General features: G+C 41.0%; 1 protein-coding gene across 30 annotated transcripts in view; it reads left to right on the top strand.

Moving 5' to 3' along the window:
• The window catches only part of MTMR3 (myotubularin related protein 3), a 203,298-nt gene that overhangs the window by 38,355 nt on the left and 147,078 nt on the right, over positions 1–17,865 (top strand). For 20 of the 30 annotated variants that reach the window (XR_010592866.1, XM_065568446.1, XM_065568430.1 and 17 more), the window contains 2 exons: positions 9,052–9,133; positions 13,871–13,951. The exons of 2 other annotated variants lie outside the window; for them this stretch is intronic. The gene's annotated coding sequence lies outside the window, so the exon portion shown is untranslated. 8 more of the 30 variants (XM_065568440.1, XM_065568421.1, XM_042856059.2 and 5 more) reach the window with 8 other exon arrangements.

The raw sequence follows: 17,865 nt of genomic DNA, 5'->3' as shown, positions 1-17,865 counted from the left end.
AAAGAGATGCAGTCCATGTGGTATTTTAAGGAGCTAATCTGTTCATTGATTCTAATTTAGTTTACAGTCTACTTAGAAGATTTTTCATCCAGGATCATTACTTGGCATGCTTTAGAACAATGGTTCTCAAACTGTGGGTTGGGATCCCAAAGTGGACCTTGAGCCCATTTTAATGGGGTCACCAGGGCCAGGATTAGACTCCCTGGGACCTGGGACTGAACCTGAAGCCTCAGTGCTTTAACTGAGGGCAGTGGGGCTTGGGCTTGGGCTTGGGCTCTACCCGCACTACCTCCCTCCCCTGGTCATGTAGTAATTTTTATTGTCAGAAGTTTGAGAACTGGTACTTTAGAATATAATATTTGGGTGGTAGATTGTTCCCAGGGCAATACTGTACAAGCATTGTTGGTTTCTGATGTAGATCCAGAAATAAGAGTACTAAATTTATATAGAAAAATTAAAACCAGGGCTAAGTAATTTTAGTGTATTATTGGATGTGTGGTGATGTTTCTGCAGTGCTGTTTTGCTTATATATAATAGAAGCAATTTTTCTTAAAATTCTGATATACTGTATGTTTCAGAGGGGTAGCCGTGTTAGTCTGCATCAGTACACCCTAATTGAATTGGCCTTGTTAGCACTGACCCCCGACTTTGGTAAGGCAACTCCCATCTTTTCATGTGCTATATATTTATTCCTGCTTACTGTATTTTCCACTCAATGCATCTGATGAAGTGGTTGCTTCGTAGGTTGCTGACCCCTGGGCTAGGATTTCTACTATGATGCTGTCCCTGGACCCTAATTGTGGACTCTGTCTTTCATATAACCCCTTGGCAGGTAAATGTCAGAAATCTAAGTTTTCCCAGAAATCTAAGTCTTCCCTCCCTCCTCACTTTCCTTTTTTCTGCCAACTCAGGTAGACGAGATGGCATTGGTCACACTCAACTCATATTTGTGGAGTGTTCTTCACAACCATAAGGACTAGAAGCTTAATTTTTGTTTTGAACGAAATGATAAATTCTAAACAAATAGATATCAAGGTGGCAGATATCAAGGTATGCATCCGAAGAAGTGGGCTGTAGTCCACGAAAGCTTATGCTCTAATAAATTTGTTAGTCTCTAAGGTGCCACAAGTACTCCTGTTCTTTTTGCAGATATCAAGGTGTTGGTTCTAGACCGGGTATTTCCATACCAGCCTTTTGCTGGTAGGTGTCTGAAATTTGAGGTCCGCTTTCCACCCTACTCCTCCTGGCTGATGGAATAGCCCTCTTAAATTCCCTCCTCCTTCCCACACACTCCAGAGTTTCCTGACTTATAGGGGAGAGGGTCGTCTGCTAGTCTAGCTCTTCATCTTTGAATTGTCCTCAACAAGAAAATACTGAAAAACATGCTGTACCTAAATAGACTGGCCTGAATATGCATTATATGCCCATTATTGGCCAGCCAGCCATATTTACTCAAAGGTGTAGCTCCATCAAGGGTAGCATCCTCACCTAGTCAACCCCTCTGAAGTGCTAAGGTCATTTATATTAAGAAACCAGAAACATAGATGTGGATTATTCAGCTTCTTTTTGCCTCTATATCAAAAGTGGTCTTGACTTTTTTTAGTTAAAAACATATGCAGTTATGTAGGGAAAGTAAAAATGGACAAATGTTTCCTTAGCTATAATTTGCAATTCATATTTCCTGTAAATTTCATAGTAATGTTTAACTACACATATAGCACATTCCCTAAATTCAGAATTGCATGATAGATGAAATCATGGTTTTTAACATCTGGGTTGTGACACCAAGGATGACTTTGAGTAGATTTCAGGGCGTCATGACCCCCTTCCTTTCTTTATTGCTAGGTGAGAGGGGAGTCCCAAAACATATGGAAGGGAGGGAGGTTCCAAATCTTTTCTGTTGTAACATGAGGGTCACAGAATGGATAAAGTTGAGACCCACTGGACTTAATGTTCCACAAAAAGCTAATTTGATTTATTGCATAGGGCTGTAAGAGCACTTGAGAATATTTAATTGATAAATATTACAGTTTATCAAAGATAAATAATCAAGTCAGTATCTTTAAAAAAAAGTCTCTAAATACATATTTACTTAGCCCTAATTGCTCAAGTAATAGCTGCTTTCAACTACCTGAAAGGGAGTTCTAAAGAGAATGGATCTAGACTGTTCTCAGTGGTAGCAGATGACAGAACAAGGAGTAATGGTCTCTAGTTGCAGTGGGGGAGGTTTAGGTTGGATATTAGGAAAAACTTTTTCACTAGGAGGGTGGTGAAGCACTGGAATGGTTTACCTAGGGAGGTGGTGGAATCTCCTCCCTTAGAGGTTTTTAAGGTCAGGCTTGACGAAGCCCTGGCTGGGATGATTTAGTTGGGGATTGGTCCTGCTTTGAGCAGAGGGTTGGACTAGATGACCTCCTGAGGTCCCTTCCAACCCTGATATTCTATGAAATAATGAGTCTTCAAGAATCACTTAAACTGAATCCACATATGTAAATTTGAGTACATAAATATGCATTTTGCAAAGGTGCCCTAAACACACTTTTTAAAAGTACCATTGGAAGGTTTGGAAACTTACCTTAATTCCATTCCCACAGAAATGGAACACATACACAAACTGTTTAAATATTAAAGGTTTGATTACATTTTCTGAATCCAGAAAATTTAGATTTTACACTGATACTCTGTTCAGTCTAAATTCCTGACTTCGTAATTTAGCTCAGTTTACAGATGTTTGTATATTATTATAGGTACAAATGATTTCCCCTTTCTCTGCCTATGTTGTCATTTATAGGGTCCCTTGTATGTTTAAATTGTTGACTGCTGATAACTATTTTGTTTTTTACCTGCAGTACCTACTGAATGTGTATTTTGGTTGAAGAATTCCACATCCAGATTTGTTATTTAAAAATGATATAGTCAGTTTGTGACGTTTGCATCTGAAAATGTTGTACTTTTTCCTATTGCAAGTAAACTGTAAGATTATTGTAAATAAAAGAGATGGGAAAGAAAAAAAAACACTTATTTTTCTTTTTTCAGTTTCCTTCCATTGTGCATTTTGTGTGTAGTAAGTTTAACTAATGATAGAGCATGCCTTTCTTTCAGCCTGCAAGAGGGGGTGTTTACCAGTGATAGCAGCAGCAGAGTTTAAACTGAAGCTGTAGGGTGACAAGTAAGCAGCAGGCAGCTTTGTGCACAGAGAGAAAAGAAAACTGGTTAGCCCTAGCACAGTTAACTTGAGCTGATGTTGCTCTCAGGTCTGTCTTAAAGATCTTTCAAAGAGAAGCAGAGGAGCAGAAAAACTGTGTGTGTGTAACAGGGTTAAAAAAATAACCAGGACAGGTTTAAAGAGTGCTATATCAGAAAAGAAAAACAGAAGTTGACACTGTCTTTATGAAAAACTTTTCCTTGTATGCTTATATATGACAAGGTCACATGCATACATTTCTGTTTAAAGGAGATAACAGATACTTCTGGTTAAAAGAAATGTTCCTGCAGGGCATTTAGAATTGAAGCAGGCCAAGCAAGTGATGGTGGGCTCTTGGCCTTTTTATTGTAAGGGTGGATGACACTATGGAACAGGTATTTGGACTGATTTCTAGCAAACAGAATGGTTTTAGGGATCTTAATAGAACCAGCCTGTTGCTTGGTTAATTTCCAAAATGCAAAATTTTACTACTAAGTTAATCAGGATGGTAGATGCTCTTGTGATTTCACACTTACTGGCTGTTTGTACTAACTTTTTCCCTGTGAAAGTGACTCTTAACTAATGCAAGGGAAGAGAGAATTTTTGTTTTAAAATTTTATGAAAAGAGAATCCAAACTGTTTTTTTTCATTTGTTAGCTTTTGACTGCTTTTCATCCAGCTTTCTTGTCTGTGTATTGTGATTGTGACTAAAACAATGTAAATGCACAGTACTATGTAAATACTTTGTAGTGGCTTTGGCCAGGCCAAGCATACTTTTTCCATCTATGCTTACATACAGTGGCAACCTTTTCTTTCTGTTATGGTCCTTGCTCCAGTCAGATGATGCCTTTGTCAGCTCCAAGTTGCATCACTGAAATGTGCTGTTGATGGGGCTGGCTATACCTGAAGACAACTTAGAAGATTTTTCTGGTACAAAAGACAGCTCTGTACTTCCTTAACAGTTCCATGCAGGGAGCAGGAGGTGTATGGATTGTACTGGCATTCAGTTTGTTTCCGACTGTAATTCAGGGTGTTGATTTTGAACTATAAATCCTGCTATGGTTTGGGTATTGAAATGCAGATCCTCAGCTGGTATAAGTGGATTTATACCAGCTGAGTATCTGCAACGGGTACGTGAAACACTGCCTTTCTCTCTCCTTGTTTTATCTTGACATTTGGCAGCAGTTGTCATACTCAAACTACCTGTCCCCAGATTCGTACTGCGGAATGATAGGACAGGACATTCTCAGTAGTGGACCTTCAGTTGTGGAATTTCTCTTTCACTAAGCAGCACCGCAGTCTGATACAGCCAGCTTAATTTTCAAGTCATGCTCATCTGTTTGTTCAAGCTTCTTCAGGGAGGTGTTGAGAAAGTATTCTTTAATTTGATGGATGGTACAGATTTTTACAGAAGAAGTCAACTGAGAAAATTAATTAGAAAAATACTAAGGAAAATACTACACTAGGAAAGTGCAGTAATGAATTTCATTATCCTAGAAAATATTTTTACAATATTTCTTAGCATATCTGAATATTTAAAAACTAGCTGTATTAGCTCCCACTTTAAAAAGAGATCAGAGGTCAGATTGTTCAGTTTCATTCAGAGGGCCAGAGTTGGTAAACCAAGATATGATTAGTTCTTAAAGAGGAAGCTTTTCCTTACTGGAAACCTGGTTGTGTCCTTATTTAAAAAGAATAATTAGAGTGTGCTAGAAGAGGACGCAAAGTACATATGTCTATTGTGTATACAACATGAGTTATAGGGTGATTACTTACTTCACATGTTGTAGAACAGTTCTAGAAAGCGGAGTTACTTTGAGCACTGGACGTCCCTAACAGTAACTTTGACTGTACAATTAAATTATTATGCATCTTCTGTAAATCACTTTGTGATGTTTTAGCATATTATTTATTGATCATCTTATAGGTGCACTATACCATGCAAACACACTAAACAAATTGCAGTGGTTCACCAAATCTTAACAGTTTTCTCTCCCCCTTAGACTCTAATTGAAATTAAAAAGGGACAGTGCAAGCAACATCCAGAGTGATTGACAGCTTTATAAAGTTCCAGTGCTCAGTCAATCACATCGCTTGAAATGATTAACATTCCTAACCCTCTAACTTAGAAGAGTGTGCCTTATCCATTGAGTAATGTAAGTAATAGCCTGAGATTGTACCACTGTAAAAATGTGAGCTATGTGTTGTTCAGCATTTGTGAAAATCAGGCCACTTATTTAGGTGCCTGAATATACATTTATAAGCCCCTAACTGTAGGCAACCATTTTTTTAAAAACTTGGCCTAAACCCATCCTCACAAAAATAGCTCTATGAGGAAAGCTCCTATAGGCAACTTAGCACCAGGTACTAACAAAGTCCAGAGGACTCCTCAGAACAAAGTGGCTTCAGAGGCCCAGCATTCTTAATTTAGTTCATTTTCAGATATATCATATTGGGTTACTTTGTTTTAGTCCCACTTCTGGGTTCAAGTGAAATAAAAGCTACAGGAAGTCTGCTCTGGTGTGCACTGCATGCTGCTACTGCAGAGAGAAGCATTTTAGTAAATCTCTATGTTCATCCAGTTCACAGAACGGAAGAGGACACAGAGTGGAAGAGGACACGAAGAGTGGTATTGGAGAGATGGAAAAGACAATGGTTACTGGTGGGCCTGCAAGTAGCAAGCTGCTCCTCCCTCCTCCCCTGATCCTGCTCTATAGGTTGATCATATTTTTAGAGAGAAAAAGAGAGACACTGTGGTTGGGGGCAGGGATGGCACAGGGAACTACTTTGGTGGGGAATGAGGGAGGTTGGTGGAGAAGTGGGAAGAAAAAGGGGTATCGTCTTTCCTCTCCATCTTCCTTCCCCTCTCAGAATGCAAAGCTGGGACACTACACAATAAAGGTCAGGGTGGGAGAAAGTGTTTGTCCCTCTTTCCACTCCTTTACTTTTCTCTCATACTTTTACCTCTCTCCCTTCATCTTAGCTCTGCCCCACTTTGTCCCTTAATTGTTTCTGTCGGTCCTCCCCACCCCCCACTGATCGCCAATTGACTCCATTTGCCCCTATTAACCCATCCTGTCCTCTTCTCACCTTAGAGTCTTCCCAAACCCAAACCCCTTCAGTTCCTTCCAAACTAATCACTATCTGCTCAAAAACATTTATATACCTATACGCTAAGTTCAGATCCCCTCTTCTCCTGTCTACAGGTCAGAACTACCCACACAGTTCTGAAACGTGACATCCCCAGGCTCAGAATGCCAACACAGTGTGAAGAGAGCAGAGAGGGAGAACACAGAATAGAGGACGAGGGAAAAGGAGAAACAACAGAATAGATTAATAAAGAATAAATTAGACCTCCAGTGCCCAGTGGATCTGCAGTGCGTGTCAGGGAAATTATATCCCACTTTGTACACAACTGCTCACATTCACAATACAATATTCTGTTGGCTTCTAAAGTATTGAATCAATGAAAACCGCAAATCATGAGAGAGGATGTGAAATTTCACAGGGGAAGTGAAAGATTCTTCCATTTTTCTGCCCTAATGGAAGCTTGAAGCTGTTGGGGTGTTTTCCCCAGTGTTGAGATGGATGCAGGAGAATCCTGGTACACGGGGTCTTAACTCCAAATAGAGATTTTCTCTAAAGTATCAAAGTAAAGTGGATCTTAGTGTAATCCCATTTAAGGCTGAAATAATTGTTTAGCATATGATTATTTGCGGCAGATTATCAATTTGGAAAAAATATAGATACTTTCTAATGAAGGATTCTGCCTTTGCTCTCCCTTTCCATTGCAATGATAAATTTCAAACTGCTTCTAGCTGTTAGATAATATGACAGTAGTGGTCTGGGCTGTGCTTTTGTCTGACTCTTCTCTCATTTGAATCTTTGCTTGCTGCCTGAGACTTCAGAATTTTCTCCATTGGCAGTTACTTCTGAGTTCCATTTCTTAGGGAGATGTGAGAGGTAATCTCAAATTTCAACCAGAGTGCAAAGATAAATCAAGATAATCATATTAATCAAATGACTTTTTTAAAAATGTGGATTAATGCCCAACCCTAACTAGGAATTGCTGGGAGTTTAGGAAACTATCATATCCCCATTTTCACAGAGTTCTACAGAGAGCCAAATCAGTCACCACTAATGCTTTGAGATTAGCAATGCCTGGATTTAATCTTGAGTAACTGTTGAAAGAGGCTTCACCAAGACAAAACCTTGTAAAAGCTCTTGAATTTGTAGACATAAAATATATTTTTTTCTTGGTGAGGCTGATCATCTAGGAAATTTTGTAGAAAGACAGGAATCCAAGAGAAGTAAAAGGCTCTTTAGGTAGTATCTGAGTTACAGAAATTGCCTAAAACCTGAGTTTGGAGGAAGGAAATGCAGTGTGGCTGAATGCTCTTTGTTCATTCTCTGTCACCCGATTTGTTCATGTGTATATGTCTAGCTACTGGCCCAATGGACACTATTTTCTAAACTGGGAAACCAACTCCCTAACTAATCCAGGGAGGTGTATCACAGAGTAGAACCGTGCTGGAATAAAATAGTAACTATTTCCTGGAAAGCCTCCTGCTTTCCCTCCCTATCTATGTGTTTTAGGGTTTTCTTTAGATAGCAGCCTCAATATATCCAGTTGCAGGAGAAACTCTTGGGTATGGGCCTGCAGATTCAAGGGTCTCTTATCTGCTGCTGTGGTTTTCAGCTCAGCCACAAGACCACATGGAGCCCAATTCCAGAGCTTTCACCATTCCAAGGAATATGTAACCTTCTGATGTTTTGAGGACTTGGAATAAGAAGCTGTGAGGGGAATAGGAGTAAAAGGAAACAAGAGCAGGGGAGAAATAAACAGAAAAGAGGGAAAGTTGAGAGTAAGGAAAACAAAGTGGACAAACAAAGGAGAAAAAGTGGCAGGTGTGCCATTACATGGACAAAAAGAAAGGGGGGAGGTGCCCATTTACCATACTTCCAAGGGATGTGTGTGTGTGTGAGCCACTCCATTAAAGTATTTAAAAATAAGAACAAAATAAGGAACTTCTTATATGAAACCATATTTACATAACATTAGGTTGCAACATAACATGGCACAATGAAAGCAGAAATGCTATACTTGAGCAAGCAAAAAAACCCCAAACCCTTTCTTAAAGATGATTGTCAAAGAAAGAAACAAAATTATGCATCTTCTTTTTTGCTTCTTCATGATGAAGGCTAAACAAGATTTGGGTTTGTTGTTTTTTTTTTTTTTCTCCAAAAGCTCTTCCCCTCACTCTGTCTTGCCTTGTAAATATTAGGAAAGTAAAATCTTGCCTTTTGATTTTTTGCTGGAAGTTTCTTTGGAGGTTCAGAGAAGTGGATTGGGAGCTTCCCGGGCCTTTAATTGACAGGGCAGATGTAGGGTTACCAGATAGCAACTGTGAAAAAACGGGACGGGGGTGGGGGGTAATAGGCACCTATATAAGAAAAAGTCCCAAAACATGGGACTGTACCTTTGAAAACAGGACATCTGGTTACCCTAGGCAGATGGGTTAAATTTTTAACTAAGATATCTTTTCTCCCAACAGTTTGTCAGAATTTGAATTAAATAGCTGTTAACAAAGGAATGATTAACTAAAAATTCCATCTGTTCATAGTTCACTTCCATGGTGTTTGTGATGTCATAATGCTACTATTTCTTCAGTTCTCTATAGAGTCTTTCAGGAAAAACGTGGTAAACAAGACCTAAATTTCTAAATGTAATAAATAACTAGAATAAAAACAGTTTGGCAGGTGGGTGAGGGTGAGTCTTTCATAACTTCTTTATATATCTGAAAGAAGAAAAACAGAGAGAAACAAACTTACTTCTTTTCCTTTACAAGTCATCTTTAACTTCTTAGGGCTCAATCCTACAGACTCTTGCTCATACGAACAATCCCATTGAAGCCATTGACAGTACTTGTTGAAGTTGGACTTCTGCAGGTGAGTAAGGTTTTGTACAATCATGCCCTTTTTTATGCACTCAATTGTGCCTATGTATTGCAGATGATAAGAGACTATCTCTGAAGTTTTAGCCTCATGATAATTAAATTAATCATATATTTTAAGTGTGTCATCACCTGGCCACAGTGTGCATGTAGGAAATTAACACATCCCCATTTTTAACATAGTTGAGACATACCAATCCATAGCATAATGAAAGGTTTCAGAGTAGCAGCCGTGTTAGTCTGTATCCGCAAAAAGAAGAACAGGAGGACTTGTGGCACCTTAGAGACTAACAAATTTATTAGAGCATAAGCTTTCGTGGACTACAGCCCACTTCTTCGGATGCATATAGAATGGAACATATATTGAGGAGATATATATACACACATACAGAGAGCATAAACAGGTGGGAGTTGTCTTACCACCTCTGAGAGGCCAATTAATTAAGAGAAAAAAAAAAACTTTTGAAGTGATAATCAAGCTAGCCCACTACAGACAGACAGTTAGATAACAAGTGTGAGAATACTTACAAGGGGAGATAGATTCAATGTTTGTAATGGCTCAACCATTCCCAGTCCTTATTCAAACCGGAGTTGATTGTGTCTAGTTTGCATATCAATTCTAGCTCAGCAGTTTCTCCTTGGAGTCTGTTTTTGAAGTTTTTCTGTTGTAATATAGCCACCCGCAGGTCTGTCACTGAATGACCAGACAGGTTAAAGTGTTCTCCCACTGGTTTTTGAGTATTTTGATTCCTGATGTCAGATTGGTGTCCATTAATTCTCTACGCAAAAGAATTAATGGACACAAATCTGACATCAGGAATCAAAATACTCAAAAACCAATGGGAGAACACTTTAACCTGTCTGGTCATTCAGTGACAGACCTGCGGGTGGCTATATTACAACAGAAAAACTTCAAAAACAGACTCCAAGGAGAAACTGCTGAGCTAGAATTGATATGCAAACTAGACACAATCAACTCCGGTTTGAATAAGGACTGGGAATGGTTGAGCCATTACAAACATTGAATCTATCTCCCCTTGTAAGTATTCTCACACTTGTTATCTAACTGTCTGTCTGTAGTGGGCTAGCTTGATTATCACTTCAAAAGTTTTTTTTTTTCTCTTAATTAATTGGCCTCTCAGAGGTGGTAAGACAACTCCCACCTGTTTATGCTCTCTGTATGTGTGTATATATATCTCCTCAATATATGTTCCATTCTATATGCATCCGAAGAAGTGGGCTGTAGTCCACGAAAGCTTATGCTCTAATAAATTTGTTAGTCTCTAAGGTGCCACAAGTCCTCCTGTTCAATCCATAGCAGTGTACTACTATACATTATCACAGTATTATAGACTAGAGTATCAAATGAGATGTAGCTTCTTTATGCCACTCAGGTGGGGCAAAAAGGCCAGAATCTGGAAATGGCCAGCAGGAAATTCTCTTGATGGCATGAAGCGGACCCAGCTGGCTCCTATGCCATCTGCCCTCTGTCCCATTGTAGGGGCATATCATAGATCAGCATCAGGGGAGGGTAAGTAGTGGAGTTATGCCTATTCTCCACTGCTATAGTGTCCTTAATGGTATAACTTAAAGCAGCCATGTAGGTGCTCTAACTCTCGTTGGGGTGGGACCAGCACAGACTGGCGTTTAGAATTTGGGAGCTGAAACTAGTTTTCTGGCCCTTTCATCTCCTGGGTCAAATGGAACTTGTGTGCCAGAGAGAATCTGTCAGTATTAATTTCAAATGTGACATTATTTAAATAAACTTTATTATGTTAAAAATAAATCACCAGCTGTAAGAATACTGTATATCCAATCACTCTCATACATCAGAAACTGAGACTGTTACCCTCTCTGCTGGTTGGTATTTGTAAGATGATAGCTTAATTCAGAGTGGTGTTTCTTGGTATAGCCCAGAAGTATAGCCACATCCGGGCCGCGGGACCCTCCTGCCTGGCCCCTGAGCTCCTGGCCCTGGAGGCTAGCCCCCAGCCCCTCCCCTGCTATTCCCCCTCCCCTGCAGCCTCAGCTCACTGCACTGCTGGCGCAATGCTCTGGGCGGCAGGGCTGTGAGCTCCTGGGGCAGCACAGTTGCAGAGCCCGGCCTGACCCAGTGTCTGTGCTGTACCATGGCGTGGCTGGCTCCCACCGGGCGGCGTGGCTGCCTGTCCTGGGCTCTGGGTGGCACAGCTGTAGCGCCTCCAGGCAGCGTGGTAAGGGGGCAGGGAGCGGGGGTGGGGGTGGATAGAGGGCAGGAGAGTTCGGGGTGGTAGTTGGGGTTGGGGGTGTGGATAGGGGTTGGGGTGGTCAGAGGGTGGGGAACAGGGGGGTTGAATGGGGGTAGGGGTCCCGGGAGGGCAGTCAGGAGGGGGGTGGGTTGGATGAGGCAGCAGGTGACAGTCGGGCAGGGTTCTGGGGGAGGTCAGGGGACAGGGAGAAGGGCTGGTTGGATGGGGCAGGGGTCCCGGGGGGTCAGTCAGGAATGAGAGGAGGGGTCGGATGGGGCGGGGGTTCCGGGGGCGGTCGGGACAGGGAGTGGGGTGGGGTGGGGTGGATGGGGCAGGAGTCCCAGAGGGGCTGTCAGGGGGTGAGAAGCGGGGGGGGGGGGGGGTCAGATAGGGAGCGGGGGCCGGGCCATGCCTGGCTGTTTGGGGAGGCACAGCCTCCCCTAACCGGCCCTCCATACAATTTCAGAAACCTGATGTGGCCCTCAGGCCAAAAAGTTTGCCTGCCCCTGGTATAGCTTGTTGTTTTTTGGCTCAAGTTGCTGACTTAGGAAGTGATAACATTTTAGCTGCTTATCTATGACCAGCAGCTTTACAGAGGAATGCTAATGAATCTGTCATGAAGTAGTTTCCAAATACTGCCAGAAATAAACTTCTGTAACAAACTTGGTCGGTCTCCATGTGAAACCAAGTTTTGTGCAACTAAGCAACTGTAAAACTGAGCTTTGTGCAGTAAGCTTGACTTGCTACTTGGTAATCAGGTCGTGTTCTTTTTGCTTCATATGTCACTGCTAACCATCATCAATCATAAAGACTCTGGAATTGGAAATTAACCTGCAGTTTTGCTCAATTGTGCAAGGCATAATAAAATACAGTTTCTCTGTATCCTACTTTAGCCTGTTTGTTTTAATAATTGTGATTATTAGTGGCACATTTATCCTTTCTTGTATCTACTATCAAGATAAAACATTGATAGGGCAAGATTTTTTTTTGTAGCTGAAAGTTAATGTAAGTCTGTGTTCTTCTCTAAAGTATATTGACTACATACTGTTTTGAAACTCCTTGCGCTTGATAGACTTTGCTCCTATGTTTGTCATTTTATTTTTCAGTGTTCTCCTCCCAGCACCTCAGACCTAAAATTAGAGATCCCTGTTTTTTGTGTACTGGAAGTATTATTTTCTTTTTTTATTCTTTCCGGTTGTAAAGCACCAACTAATTTAGACAATACATATGTAAGAAAATAGAGATTTTTAACTAGAATCTGATTGAATCTGATTGAGGGGTATATCTCCATTGATAGAATGTCACATTGATAGACTATTACCATTGGTAGAATGGTATTTCTGTTTAATTTAGATTTTCCTGGCTCATATGCCTCTGGCATGCCATTAGGGTGGTTTAAAAGTTATTGTAAAGAACAACACAAGTAGTTCACTAGGTGCGTGGAAGTGGTATGCCATCTGTTTGGTTACTTTCATTTTTCTAGAAATTGCTGGTTTCAGACAGGAGTTTTAATTTTGGGGGTCCGGTATTCAATTTAGCATACAGTTTTTTAGCCTCATGTGATTTCAGTTGTCAGAGTAATCATTCAAATGTGATGAAAGATGCCTGTGGATACGAGGTGAAGTCATTGGATAGGAATGAGGCAAATTAGACCTTTCACCCTTATAACGGCTGGGCTTTTGCATAGTTGGGGCAAAAATATTTTACATTAATACTTTCAAAGGTATCTGTTTGCACAGTTTTAGGTAACTTAAAAAAATTGAGATTAGGAAGAAATTTCTTATATGGAGATAATTGTCCACTTGGGAACAGAGAGTCCTGTGGCACCTTTAAGACTAACAGATGTATTGGAGCATAAGCTTTCGTGGGTGAATGCCCACTTCGTCGGATGCAACGGCTACCCCTCTGATACTTGTCCACTTGGGGTTTTTTACACTCTCTGTAATGCATCTGGTACTAGGCCTGATCAAAGAGAAGATAACAGATTAGATGGCCACCGATCTGATGCAGTACGTCCTCTCCCATTAATGGTTTTTTTCTTAATTTGATTTTTTTTGTAAAAAGCCAAATCTGTTGCAAGTCTGGTATAGATACTAGCTTTCTAAAAGTCTGTTACTGAATAATATCTTCTAATACTTCCCTGTTGGGAAGAGGGTTGAAAAACAGTTGAGATACCTTATGGGCAACTTTTCTGACCCATACCCTTCCAAGAGTCAGACTTTAATGGGAACCCTGTGTGCTTCATAAATCTGTATGACCCCTTCAAAGCTTGTTGCTTTCACCAATAGAAGTTGGTCCAGTAAAAGATATTACCTCACCCCCCTTCAGGTATATTGAGATCTGGCTAATTATGAGGTCTCATGCAGTAGCTAGCAGTTGTTGACTTTTCATTTTTAAACTGGTAAGAGTTGTGTGGTAATTGAGTTTGTTTAATATCCTGTTTTTGAAAAAAAGAAATGCCTTTTTGATTGAAGACTTTTAAAGTACAGTCTTTGATTTTGCAGCTTTTAATGTGAAGTGTCAGAAAAGCAACATCTGAAACTTGCTGGGACAAAGAAGACTCATTTGTTACCTATCACTATTTGGTAAGTTTATAGATTTTATCTAGACAAGTTTTGCTGCTGGTTTCCACAGCTATGATTGATTACTCTGTTCATGAAATAAAAGAGGCAAACTAAGGTCAACATCCTAAGACATTGGGTAGGATCCAGTAGTTTTTTTTGCAGCTGTGGAACTTACCACAGACTTGTTCTCCAGAATCTTTCACTTTAAAAAAGTTTTCTAGCCCTTTTGGTTGTGAAAAAAAAATCTTCCAAATGTGAACCAGTATAGTTTTCCTGAGTCTGTATTAACAGAGAAATCTAAAGATGGCAACATAAATGTCAGTAGTGCTAACTATTTCACTGCTGAACAGTTTTGCAGAATCATTTAGCAAATTTTAGATGCAGTGGTAGACATCAGGGAGAGGGCAGTAGGACAGTTACTGTTAAGGGTTGCTGGGAGGGAAAACTGGAAATTCAGCCCCCTCTCAAAAATATTTTCAAGTCATCTCTGCCCTCATGGTGGAAGGTAAAAGATTTGTCCTCTGCCCAGTGTCAGCTGTCTCACCTGCCTCTTAGGCCATGTCTACACTACCACTTATGTCGACAAAACTTATGTTGCTCATTGGTGTGGAAAAACCCCCCACCCCCCTGAGTGACATAAGTTTTGCCAGCTTAAGGGGTAGTGTGGTCAGCGCTATGTCAGCGGGAGAGGTTTTCATTGGTACAGCTGTGCCATTGTAAACTTGCTAGTGTAGACATGGCGTTAGATAAAAAAAACCCAAACCATCTCCTGGAGTGCTTAATGCCCCCATCTTGCCACTTTTTTTTATCAAAACCTTCAGTTTCCTACCTGCAACTTCTACAGTGCACTTACGGGTTGTTGGAACAAAAATCTGTATTACACTGGAAATTTTGGGGCAGTACAAAATCTATGTTAATACCAAAATAATGAAATTCAGGTGCTGGGAAAGGAAGGAAGGGAAAGAGTATTAAATACTGGGATCTCTCTCTCTTTCCCTTTTTCTTTCTCTCCTACTTTCCTTTGCTCTCAGCACTAAGCAGATATCTTTACATATCTTTAAATGTGAGATTATAAACTTTACTAGGCATCTTGCTCTTTCAGCCAGGACATGAGGATGGAGAAGGTAATAGGAGAAACATGAACACCTTACTTTGTCAGAAATTAACAGAAATATCGCTACAGTAGAAAGGATAGCCCCATACTTTGAAAACTTTATAGCAGAACTGGTGAGCCACAGAATGAAGTTTTATTTTTAAGAACAAAGATTACTAGCAACCAGCTGTCTAGGAATAGGGATTTGAACTTGAGAGTCAGGGTATGTCTACACTACGAAATAGGTCGAATTTATACAAGTCGTTTTTTTAGAAATCGTTTTTTACAATCGATTGTGTGTGTCCCCACACAAAATCCTCTATGTGCATTAAGTCGGCGGAAAGCAATCATTTCGTGCCTTTTTTCCTGGGTTACCTGTGCAGACTCCATACCACAGCAAGCATGGAGCCCGCTCACCGTCACTGTACGTCTCCTGGGTGCTGGCAGACGTGGGACTGCATTGCTACACAGCAGCAGCTCATTGCCTTTTGGCAGCAGACGGTGCATTACGCCTGGTAGCTATCGTTGTCATACTCCTGGCTGCTCTTTTAGCCGACCTCGGTGAGGTCGGTCAGGGGCGCCTGGGCAGACATGGGAGTGACTCAGCCAGGTCATTCCCTTTTTAAGTTTCGTGTCCTGGAGACTCAGTCCTGCCAGCAGTCGTACTGCACCGTCTTCTGGTGAGCAGCCAGGAAATGACGATGGCTAGCAGTCGTACTGCACCATCTTCTGGCAAGTAGCCAGGAGATGACAATGGCTAGCAGTGGTATTGCACCATCTGCTGCCAGCCTAAGATGTATAAGATAGATGGAGTGGATCAAAACAAGAAATAGACCAGTTTTGTTTTCTATTCATTTGTATTCATTTGCTCCTCCCTCCCTCCGTGAAATCAACGGCCTGCTAAACCCAGGGTTTTGAGTTCAATCCTTGATGGGGCCATTCTGTGTGACAGTTGTTTGTGTTTCTCCTTGATGCAAAGCCACCCCTTTTGTTGATTTTAATTCCCTGTAAGCCATGTTATCAGTCGCCTCTCCCTCCGTCAGAGCAACGGCAGACAATTGTTTTGCGCCTTTTTTCAGCGCAGACACCATAGCACTGGGAACATGGAGCCCGCTCAGATCACCGCGGCAATTATGAGCACTGTAAACACCAGGTGCATTATTCTGCAGTATATGCAGAACCAGAACCTGCAAAAGCAAAACCAGGCGAGAAGGCGACGGCAGCATGGTGACGAGAGTGATGAGGACATAAGAACGGCCGTACTGGGTCAGACCAAAGGTCCATCTAGCCCAGTATCCTGTCTACCGACAGTGGCCAATGCCAGGTGCCCTAGAGGGAGTGGACCAGCAGGCAATGATCAAGTTATCTCTCTCCTGCCATCCATCTCCATCCTCTGACAAACAGGCTAGGGACACCATTCCTTACCCATCCTGGCTAATAGCCATTAATGGACTTAACCACCATGAATTTATCCAGTTCTCTTTTAAACGCTGTTATAGTCCTAGCCTTCACAACCTCCTCGGGCAAGGAGTTCCACAAGTGGACTATGCGCTGCGTGAAGAAGAACTTCCTTGTATTTGTTTTAAACCTGCTGCCTATTAATTTCATTTGGTGACCCCTAGTTCTTGTATTATGGGAATAAGTAAATAACTTTTCCTTATCCACTTTCTCCACATCACTCATGATTTTATATACCTCTATCATATCCCCCCTTAGTCTCCTCTTTTCCAAGCTGAAGAGTCCTAGCCTCTTTAATCTCTCCTCGTATGGGACCCGTTCCAAACCCCTGATCATTTTAGTTGCCCTTTTCTGAACCTTTTCTAGTGCCAGTATATCTTTTTCGAGATGAGGAGACCACATCTGTAAGCAGTATTCGAGATGTGGGCGTACCATCGATTTATAGAAGGGCAATAATATATTCTCAGTCTTATTCTCTATCTCCTTTTTAATGATCCCTAACATCCTGTTTGCTTTTTTGACCGCCTCTGCACTCTGCGCGGACATCTTCAGAGAACTATCCACGATGACTCAAAGATCTTTTTCCTGACTCGTTGTAGCTAAATTAGCCCCCATCATATTGTATGTATAGTTGGGGTTATTTTTTCCAATGTGCATTACTTTACATTTATCCACATTAAATTTCATTTGCCATTTTGTTGCCCAATCACTTAGTTTTGTGAAATCTTTTTGAAGTTCATCACAGTCTGCTTTGGTCTTAACTATCTTGAGCAGTTTAGTATCATCTGCAAACTTTGCCACCTCACTGTTTACCCCTTTCTCCAGATCATTTATAAATAAGTTGAATAGGATTGGTCCGAGGACTGACCCTTTGGGAACACCACTAGTTACCCCTCTCCATTCTAAGAATTTACCATTAATTCCTACCCTTTGTTCCCGGTCTTTTAACCAGTTCTCAATCCATGAAAGGACCTTCCCTTTTATCCCTTGACAACTTAATTTACGTAAGAGCCTTTGGTGAGGGACCTTGTCAAAGGCTTTCTGGAAATCTAAGTACACTATGTCCACTGGATCCCCCTTGTCCACATGTTTGTTGACCCCTTCAAAGAACTCTAATAGATTAGTAAGACACGATTTCCCTTTACAGAAACCATGTTGACTATTGCTCAACAGTTTGTTTTTCTGTGTGTCTGACAATTTTATTATTAACTATTGTTTCGATTAATTTACCCGGTACCAACGTTAGACTTACCGGTCTGTAATTGCCGGGATCACCTCTAGAGCCCTTTTTAAATATTGGCGTTACATTAGCTAACTTCCAGTCATTGGGTACAGAATCGGATTTAAAGGACAGGTTTCAAACCTTAGTTAATAGTTCCGCAAC

This window comes from Chrysemys picta, chromosome 15 (genome assembly GCF_011386835.1).
Source record: "Chrysemys picta bellii isolate R12L10 chromosome 15, ASM1138683v2, whole genome shotgun sequence".
Lineage (NCBI taxonomy): Eukaryota > Metazoa > Chordata > Testudines > Emydidae > Chrysemys > Chrysemys picta.
This window is presented reverse-complemented; position numbering and strand designations above follow the sequence as displayed.